The following is a 10,852-nucleotide window of genomic DNA, read 5'->3' on the forward strand; positions in this document are numbered from 1 at the left end:
TCATGATTGGGATTCCCTTCCAACACTTGCATCGCTACGGGCACTAACTTTGAAATCATTGGTTCAGCCTTATCAATCACATTTATCAGAGATTCCTAACGTTACTTCCTACTTTGCCTAAACTTTACAAACTGACAATAAACAGCATCAACAGTAAGGAAACAAAGTATGTGGGTCTACCTTTGCTGTAAATTTCTGCATTTTTCCAACTGCATTTTCTGATGCTTGCAGGTGTTGCTGCTACTGTTTTTCACAATAAGTTTCGGTTTCATCTTCCCCTCTCGTGGCTGATTGACCTGATTTCTTCTGTCCGAGGGCAACATTAGTGAATTATCATGTCCCAGACTAGTATCTCCTGCCTGGATTCCATCCTGCACTTGGTTGTTGATAAGATCAGATCCTCAGTATTCTCCTCTTCATTACTATTCAGAATCAAGGTGTATGTCAAGCAAAGACACAGAAGTAGGTGCAGTATCTAATAATGGTGGTGGAGGTAGCTGTGCCACTGGCAGCACACTCTACATGATTCATAGCCTCTCTCTCCAAATGTTTCTGTCTGCACTTTCACTTGCATATTAAAGACTATTAAAGATGCTTAAAACCTTTTTTACACAGAAAAGGAAAAAAAAAAACGTTGATTTTGAATTTTTGATCTGAGCTTCTTTCGGGTCAATTCCAAGAATACAACAGTCAAGTAATACTGGATATAACTTAAATTCTATGAATACACTACTAAATTGTCCCTTAGCTCTTTTAGACATCATGTGAGAAACAATGACAGATTTGGTGCTTTGCAATCTGACCTTGAAGCAACCCTGTTTGTCAATATGGGTGATGATAACGTGCGTGAGCATGTTCAAAAATAAAACGCCTCTTGTATGGTATGATAGTGATATTTGTATGGTATGCCTTTGCTGTCTACAGTTAGATCCAGCTTGCCAGTACCCATCATATAGTAGAATACATCTAGACCGTCAGATCAGGTCTACAGGACACAAGCCCGTCTGCTGCCATCATGTCACATTAGCTCCCTCTTTGGCATTGATTACCACAGGGACAAAGTGATGCTGTACCACTGAAATCTGTACCCTTGGTAAAGGTGGGGGATATAGACTTAAAACAATATCATGATATATCCTGATATTTTTTGCAATAACGATATACATGACAATATGAAAATAGTACTATTCACACATAACAGTTTTCTCAGCCACAAGTCATGTCAGCTTACAGTCTTAAGAGTCATATAAACTGTGAAAATACAAAAGGTAAAACTTTGACGCTCGAAGTGGGCCGGTACTCACCAGTACATAGTACCGCCACTTCTACATTTTAGCGTAGGGGTGTAAATCACTGCAATCACAATACACAGTCCCTCCAGGATTTCGCGAGGATTTTTTGTGATTGTTGCGATCTAAAATGGCTGATTTCGCGACAACTTTTCTAAAAAATTGCGATGGAAGTTGCGGTGTTTTTAGCTGTTTGTTGCGAAGAAATTGCGAGAGGTAGTGAAAATTGCAAAAATAGTTGCGATTTTTTTTTTTTAATCATTTTTTAATTGAGGGTAATTAAGGTTAGTATGACTAAAATTGCACTGATCTTGATGCTTATTAAAAAGGACTAGATGTACCGCATAGCGGTACAAAATATGACCGCCGCTCAGTCCTGTACATCCGTTCCGCGAAAATAAATCACACTTCCAATTTGTCTCCATATTTTACTCCATCCCCCACTCTTGAAACTTTTGTGTATGCTTGTTTGGCATGCCTGAGTGTGTGTGTGCGGCTACACAGAAAGTAGCCTACTGGTGCTGAAAAGGTGAATAGATTGTAGAATAGCCAAAGAAGATGTAGCATTGTTATAAAACCTTTAAAATCTCTAAACAATCACAAGTAGGGCAGTTCATCACAGTTCATCCATTGCAACTAGATTGATGAAAGGTCACTTACAGTACACCTGTAGGCTACATTGTATTTGGGAAAAGCAAAAGGTATCAGCATAATGTTATTTATTTATTTATTTATTTATTTTTTATGTATTTATAAACAAAAACATCTCTGTCAGTTCCATGCCGTTTTCAACAGCTATCAAAAACAAAGGTCATTTTTGGATGGATGGATTTTTTGTGAATGTTTCTTCTTCTACATAAGATTTGTGTCATCTTTAGTTCATGTAATACTTTATTGTCAATGCACAAATTAAGTAACAGTAGTCTGAAACGTTATTGTTAATGCACAAATTAAGTAACAGTAGCCTAGTCTGAAACGAAATGCTGTTTTACATCTAACCAGTGGTGCAAATAACTGACATGTCCAAATGGGCCTTGATGAAATGCGTCGCTAGACTGTTCATACACATTTTAACGGGCCAAAGTTGAAGAGCTTTTGTCCGTTATTGTTCGTGCAAATATAGGCTGATTCATGTTCCCTTGCATTGTTTAACTGAGGTCCATGGCTAGTCTGGCTTTCATCAGACCAAGCTCAATCTTTTAAGAAATCAAAAAATAAATAGCGGGCAGATCAGGCTGGGTTCACCCAGCCTAGTCCATAGGCACCCCATATTGTTTAATTTTCCGATTGAGATATACACGCTCTGGCTATTCTAAATGCAAAAATGCATCAGGGAGTTATGACAAAACGGTAACTAACAAACTAGATCCTAATAGAAAGCTGTTAGCTTCCCTAAGCTACAGGTAGGGCTGGGAAAGTGGTTGAGCACTGCTCTCCTATGCCCACATCCACGGCTGAAGTGCCCATGAGCAAGGCACCTAACCCCTCACTGCTCCCCGAGCACCACTGTAGCAGGCAGCTCACTGCTCTGGGTTAGTGTGTGCTTCACCTCTCTGTGTGCTGTGTGTGTTTCACTAATTCACAGATTGGGATACAGGCAGACACCAACTTTGCCTCAAGGGATCAAAAGAGTATACATATACTTATACTTACTTATTTCATCATGGGCTTGCTCTCTGGATGTTTTGATTCTCTGATTGCAGAAAGTATCACCAAACAGATCTTCTAGCACCTTTGATAATAATAATAATAATAATAATAATAATAATAACAAGACTTGATTAGGTTGTACAAAAGAACATAATTATAGATATAATTAAATCAAAAGTAGGCCTACTTTTAATATGTAAGCTACATACCTTGAGCATTTTTCAGCCTTGCACGCATCATTAGGATCAATTGGCCTATCAGGAGTATGGTCATGAGATAAGTGAGGAGGTGTTGCTGGACCATTGGGTCATTCTGTGGACACACACACCCGCACAGTATAACACATTATAGCTAACAGACATGCAGTAGGCCTAGGCTATGTTTTTAGATTTTTAAATACATCACCATAAACAGACAAAAAGATTGACTTACCCTCTGATCCATCAGCTGTGAAGCCTCTTGAGTGAGAGGCAGTGGAAAGCTGACAGCGGAAAGCTGAATTTCTCTCATCTTCACAAAGGACGGGAAGCTCCTTGAATTGTGAATCGAAAGCAGAGGCTCTGTTTTAAGACTTGTTGCACGTCCACATACCACTGGTCAAGATCCCTAGCCATGGTTTGTTTAATTTCTGTGATCAAAGAGCAGTCAGTTTCTGCCGTTTGGAAATGATCCAACAATTTAACTCGAAGAGGCGCGATGATTGACAGACTAGGTTGCTCTTCCTCACATGATGGTGGTCTGAGTAGCGTAGAAATGTCAGTGGTAGAAATGTCGTTTTCTGCTGGACAAACCACATAAAGCCAATACTGAAAATGAAGGCTCAATATGCGGTTTTCATTTACTGGATTTTAAAATATTGGCCGTTATAAATGCCGATTCCGATAGTTTGGAAAATGCCTAATTAATCGATCAATGCCGATAAATCGGTCGGACTCTAAATTGTATAGTCTTTTCACACCGAGGACAATATTTATTCACCCTTGATTAATTTTTCATCACAACAAATTTCATCCAACACTTGTATTTAACTACCAGCGTGATTTCGACATGGTGTGAAAGGGCCTTAATCCTTGTGTGTATGTGTGTGTGTGTGTGTGTGTCACTGACTAGATTAAATAAGCAAAGTATGATATACATTTATTATTATTATAATATATAACAATAGAGTCACAGTGTCTCACTCAGCCAATGGGTCCTCAGCCTGAAAAACATTGAAAACCCCTGGTGTAGGCCTACAGTTGCTTGGACCAAACTGACTGAGATATAAATAGAAGAAGACTGTGTTAGTTCTAAACTATTCCATTTCAGTATTGTTTCAGTTGATGGTAATGATTTCAGCTAAACTTCAGATATACAGTAATTGACCATGCTGCTCATAGCTTGTAGTTTTGTATTGCTATAATCTACTTTCAATGACCTAAAATCATAATCTCAAACCTCAAAAAGAATCTTGTAAATAAGAGATAGACAATGTCATTGACCTCCTATTCTAGATAGTGTTCTATCTTGGACACAGTAGACAGAGCTTCATTTGAAGTCTAATTATCTTTCCCACTGGTGTGCAGTGAAGGGACAAATGGGTCTGACCATCTAGAACATAGATTCTAAGTGTAGACGAAGCACAAAGGTCAATCGTTGTTAACCAATAGAGCATACGAAGACAGTGAATTATGTGTATGAGCAAATGAGGGTTTGCTAGCACTGGACAGCAGTGGTTCTTTAAATTGTGATAAATGCACCTAGCCCTACATCACTACAGCCAAAACTACTTCTCATTGAGTGCTTTATATACATCCTGAAGAAAGTAGACCTCAGACATCCCACCTCTCAAAGAAGCTCTCGGAGTCTTATACACACTGATAGCAGCTCCATGATTCCCGCCTATATACAACCTCCTACAAATCACGCAATCCCACAAATTCCTTTAAGAGTGTAAGAGACAGAGAGAACAACTGACAGATGTGGCAAGAGAAAATGATAGGGATCGCCTCCTGATTGGTCTCTGTGTGCTATCAGTTTCTTTGTAGGAGGGCTTTACAGTCAACATCATTCAGTCTTTTATTACACTATGCATCAGCCAGTAATGTTAATCCAAGTGACTTGGCATGTGCGTCTTCCAAAAAAAGAAAGAAAGCAATAAACACATTTCACCCTAAAGTATACCCCTGCCAGTAGACTAGAACACAAGGACATGTGTAATGCATGCTTTCACTCCACTGAGCCATGCATGGTGAAAGAGAAGTGTGGAATAAGTTGAGAAGAAGCATGACAAGCCAAGAGCAGTCAGTGGTGTGACTGTCACAGACAGTGCTCTGTGCAATATTTGTAAAGGGAAATGTAAAATGGGCCATGGCAATCAATAGAACCTCAGGAAACACCTCATCAGGCATAAAATATATTTAAATCAGGGGTGTACTGTGATAGTTTGAAAGCTAATTTATTCCAAGCATCTGCAAAAATTAGCAACACTGACGTAATATGCATTGTAAAGTATTAGTTTCTATGATTTGAAAACTTCACTTGCATGTAGTGTAACATCATGTATATCTTGTGAAGCAACACACTACAGTTGAAACGACAATAGCACTAAGACATTAGGTATGTGACACTGCATTGTAATGATATCACAGTTGGCTGACTAGCTAGCTATAAGCAATGCAAGGCTATGAGGGTTTCATTTGTTCTTTCCTCCCTGACCATGGTGAATATAAATTATGTATTACTGATATATACACCACATTTTACATGACCCATGGCTATCACTCATCCAATAGATTGGTTGCTATTGTAAGAAGTAAAGTAAAAAAAAATTAAAAGGCTGTGGCATTTGAGAAAATAATACTAATGCAATGTTCTCCTGGTCTCCCTTATATTATGACTGTTATGTTTAAGTGCTAAGTTATGCTAATTGTACTGAATAAAAATAATCAAGTTAAATGTTTCTAGAGTATATTATAATTAACACTTCCTCATGCAAGTGTCTAAAAACCTATAGACAAAAATAAAAAATGATCTGTTTTTGAAAATCAACACAAGTGTACAACAATTTATGTGGTCACATAACTGATCTATATGTTAAAATAAAATAAAAGGCACATTTCAACCTGTGTGTAAAACTGTGACCAGCTGACAGATCCAGTTTTTCTTACTGCTGTGGATTGACTTTGATAGCACAGATAATGCCTCCCTAATAGCACCTCCTTTCAAGAAATGCAGCTAATACATAATTCCCTTCACACTGTCTTTTTCCCCTGAGAATTTATGGAAACCCCCACCTCTAACAAGGGTGATTTATGTTTACATACTAGTGGAGAGACAGGTAATCAGGAAGAAGCAGAGAGCACGGGGGGTGAGGTACCCACAAGTACATAAAAACAATGGCAAGGAGATTGGAGCACCGAAGGCGAAAGGCATTTGTCCAGAAAAGTAGCTTCAGCAGCAGAATACTGTTGACGTGTAGTAGTATATCTGCAAAATGAAACTCGGGCAAGCGTTTATTAATCAATAAGCACATTGGGACGCATCAAACCATTACATACAGCTCCTTGTCTTAATGCGACTTATTAATCCTTTTGATGTCAGACACCCCTGAAGATCAAGGCTCCTGTGTCGTTGCAGTGTTGGACTTTTAAAATGATGAGACAGTATGCAGTAAATACGTCACTAGAGATCATAAAAAATTTGATCTGCTGTTTACAGTGCACACATATGCTTGGCTATTTATAAAAATCTGCAAATAAATCTAGCGCTGACTTCTTCAGAGGATTTGTATTCCACCTGGCTGCAGTGACAGTGGGACCATTTAGTTGACAGCATCTTGTGATGTGAAGAGACAACAGAGAAACTACAATGGTACTGGTAAACATGTTTCTGCTGACAAAGAATAAGGCGTCACCTTATTTTAACCTATGGCAAGGTAAAATATAGCTGGCAACCAGGCCATGTTTTGTAGCATACCCTCTTACACTGAAATGAATGTGAATCGGAATTCTTTAAAATAATTCAGAAGCAGCGGAAAATGTTCTAATGTGACAAGTATCATTATTTCACTTGTTTCTGTAAAGCTTACCTTGTGCAGACCACAGATACACAAAAACATATCAACTGAGGAGTTCTGGGAAACTGCATATTAGCTCCAAGCCTCTGCTTCCTCAGCTCAGAGGCCTGTAAATCCACTAGGCCTGTTGGCTGGATCTCGTAGAGCAAGGACATGATTGGAAGTGAAAGCCTTCCACATTTATTTACCCCTCTCCTTTGATTCACTATGAAGCCAGGGCTGCACACGAACGATAACTCAGAGCAAAGGTTGACTTCAAAAGTGTGTGTGTGTGTGTGTGTGTGTGTGTTTGTCTCTGTGTGTGTGTGTACACTGGTTATTCCCACTGCAAACATTTCTTTGGATTATTTTAGCCAACTGATAGATTTAGGATAGTCATTCATTGGTATGATTGGCAGTCCTCTACTACAAGTTGTTAGTCACACTATTAATAAATTAGTCATCTAATCATAATATATTTCTACATTTTAATAATTAGTTAAGAATATTGATAACTATATTGTTTAACTGGGAATCTAGCTCTAGTGATCTTTATCTTTATAGAGTTTTTTTGGTTTCAGCATGAAACATATGCATGAACTCATAGCCTTAGGGCATGTATTGATTATTGAGCTATCTGTCTGTTACTCACTGTTTTGTTTTTCTTTTTTCGCAGAAAGGGGGTGACTCATGTTAATGTCCAGAGATCTTTAGTATTTGTCCAGTTTCTTTGCTACTTTTGAATGCAACTATGTTGTTGTACTGTGGGTGAGGTGTGATTGGCTCTTATTTACATGCTAGTGCTTGTGGTGCTGTGGGTGAGGTGTGATTGATTCTCAGTTGCATGCTAGTGCCACATATGAATTTAAAGATGGACAAAGTGGAAAATGGTATGCTGATTATTTTTAATTAACACACTAATTAAAGTTAATTAATTCATTAATTAAAGCTCATTTAGAAAAAAATAAAATAGGCCTAGCAGTCATTTTAAATAGGTGAAAGGTTGTTGATATTTTAGCTCAACATCTATACCTATACAATGCAACAGTTGATTGGCTTAAGTTGTTTATGGCATGGTGAGACACTTGACCCAGGACAGAGTCTAAGCACCAGCTCAGTGTGAATGGACCTTACAGCTTAATTTCATTTCTAAATGTGACATTAAATAAGAATGGTGAAGTGTGCCTTTAATAACCATTTGGTAGAGCATCACGTGTAGCCTACTAAAGGTTGTATCGTAGCATTGCCTATATTAAAACAAGTAGGGGCCTAGACGTAGGCCTAAAGTTCTTATTGTATATGTTAATAGAGTGTAGGCAAAATCACCAAAATGAAGGAGTAGCCTAAAGTTCATTACCTTACCAACAAAAATAACTGTGAATTCAGATCTTTCCCTTCCACATTACAGATAGGCTAAACTAAACTAGACCTATTAGTTGATAACTTTCATATCAATTATAAGCCCACACCTGCAACTACAAAAGCATTTCTAAACGTAGTCGGAAAACATAAACAATGATAACGTTAGGTGAGGCTGAACAACATGCAGCCTACCTGTGGTCCGCTGCAAAGCCGGCGCAGAATCTCCAGTGACCACGGGGGGTTGTCGAATCCCAGTGATGACAGGGTTAGTGTAGCCTAGTAGGCCTCTTCTAACAGCAATCGTCCATCCTTCATCTATTCGTCTGGTAGCGTCCATGACAGGCTGTCTCGTAGAAATGAACTTAAAATCAGAGCTAGGTCGGCTATTCTAGCACGGCCTGTAGGCTATACGAGCGTCAATTTGGTTTGAAAAGTAGGCTAGTCTATATTATATGCTATTCCTGTAACTTTGCACAACAGATCATTCTCCTCTTCTCCTCTATGTTTAATAGCAGTTATCATAAAAAGGCACAACAATACCCTCTGAGTTTTCCGCTTCTTTTCTGTGCGGGATATTAGCGCCACTTCTGACCTTTTAGCCTACCTCACCAACTGCGAAGTAGGCTAGGCTAGCCTCCTTGCCTCTAGCCTAAATCCGATTTAAATTAAGCTGAAGATCTCTAAAATACACTATTTTTCTTCTCAATCTATCCTCGTTACTCCATTGGGTTATTCCATGTCAAACCACCAGACACAATCTATGTTGCGACACCGTGTCAGATTTTGCTCAACGTTTGTCTACCTAATATTTAGTGGAGCCCGGGAGGTGACATGAAAAAAAAAAACGAAGGTAAAAAAAAAACTGAGAAAAGGTATGTAGGCTACTGGGGACAAACACTGACTACTGTAGGTTTGTGAGATCTCGACTTTCTTTTGCGAGATCTTTCTTTTGCGAGATGAGATCTCGAGTTTCTTTTGCGAGATATTGACTTTCTTTAACTTGTTTAGCTGGATTCTCCAGTGCAGTGAACAAGCCGCTGCATTCTGCAGTGAGTCAAGATCAGAAGTTAACGTTACCACACACGCACAGTGATATAATCTTTTGATTTTAGACAGGGCCGTTCCTACCTTATTCTGGGCCGGGGAGTAACATGCACGCGCGCCCACGACCGCGACAGCCTTATGGCCGAGGTATATGCACGCAGCACAGGTGAGCACAGGCTATAGGAGAAACATCAACCAATTCAGATCAATTAGTTAAAACCTAAAACTAAGACCTGTACAATATTTTTGTTAAATTCCAATGTTAATACAGTTTTTCACCCTTGATTGTTTGACCCTTTCGGAAATGATCTTATCATGCCTTATCCTAGGCCAGAGCGGTAGATAAAATCTTTTTCTATGGCTCTGGCCTAGGCCTACCCAAAATGTTTTCGGTATGAGTGGACCATTAAAAAAAAAAACTATAAAAATTACTGAAAAATACAACCTCTCCTTGTTTGATCCTTAAAATCTTCAATGCCATTGTATGCGGAAAGCTCAAATATTGGTACAACATTAATAAAATGCATCACCCGGAGCGAAGAAATACTCTTTTCTGATTGGCTGGTGGGGTGGCTATTAATTCTGAATAACAGGACACCGTTCCATATCAATGCTTATGAATGGTAACTATAACAACCATAGTAGGACGACGGTTGCAGCGCTCTAGAATCTTTGGTTGCAAGCTTCGCAACAATGGAATCAACTGTAAATAAACCAACTGTCCATGCTATCGCTGTTATAGGGCCAACGAAAGTTGTACAACAAGCTGAACTAGTGAGCTTCTTTTTAAACGGAACCGCGTGTTTCCTTTGCTTTAAAGTGCCAACCGGGTGATAAGCAGGATAACGGCTTTCGAGGTGTGTCCAGTTATACGGAATTAATGGACTGGGGCGGAGGCAACTCCCTTCCGCTGCGCGTCGGGGAGTTTTTTGCCCCTCGCCCTTGTCCATTAATTCCGTATAACAGGACACCTTGGCGGCCGTTATCCCTTAGTACATAGTATGGAAAGAAAAAAATAATGACTGATACCAAAAGCGCACAAAAAAGTTTATAGTACCCTAAATGTCACAATGGATTTGAACAGAAATATTTTACAGGCCTTGGTTTTGGGACCCATAGACAAGAATTTAACAAAATCTGAGATGGTGCAGCAACAACCTTATATGATTTGACACAGAATCACCCTATTTCTTCTGGTGTTTTGGAGAAACAGGTGAAAACTTTTTTTGCTGTCCTCAGGGATAGGAAAGCATCCTACTGAGTGGTTGTAAAGGAATGATGTCTTAAGGTTTTCTCAGTTTAGGCTACAATTGTTTTACTCATATACGTTTATTTTCAAAGATTAGGCCCACAAATGTTGACCATTAGCAGAAATGATGCATAGGCCTATGAGTTGGATCATTTTCATGTTTCCTATAAAGTCAGATAGCCTATGTTCTGTTTATACTTTTTCCTCACATCAAAAGTGTAA

At 38.9% G+C, this 10,852-nt stretch overlaps 1 long non-coding RNA gene across 3 annotated transcripts; it reads right to left on the reverse strand.

The window, feature by feature from the left end:
- Positions 1-294: 294 nt before the first annotated feature.
- Positions 295-9,948, reverse strand: LOC121688329. 3 transcript variants are annotated; one of them, XR_006024556.1, is made up of 7 exons: positions 9,827-9,948; positions 9,466-9,558; positions 8,530-8,680; positions 3,372-3,471; positions 3,149-3,251; positions 2,943-3,021; positions 295-422 (listed from the first exon to the last, which is right to left on the reverse strand). It is a non-coding gene; the product is annotated as an uncharacterized LOC121688329 (long non-coding RNA). The 3 variants fall into 3 exon arrangements; XR_006024557.1 differs by lacking the exons at positions 9,466-9,558; positions 9,827-9,948 and adding an exon at positions 8,878-9,163; XR_006024555.1 differs by lacking the exons at positions 9,466-9,558; positions 9,827-9,948 and having other exon boundaries at positions 8,530-8,864.
- Positions 9,949-10,852: the final 904 nt, after the last annotated feature.

This window comes from Alosa sapidissima, chromosome 17 (genome assembly GCF_018492685.1).
Source record: "Alosa sapidissima isolate fAloSap1 chromosome 17, fAloSap1.pri, whole genome shotgun sequence".
NCBI classification, from domain to species: Eukaryota; Metazoa; Chordata; class Actinopteri; order Clupeiformes; family Clupeidae; genus Alosa; species Alosa sapidissima.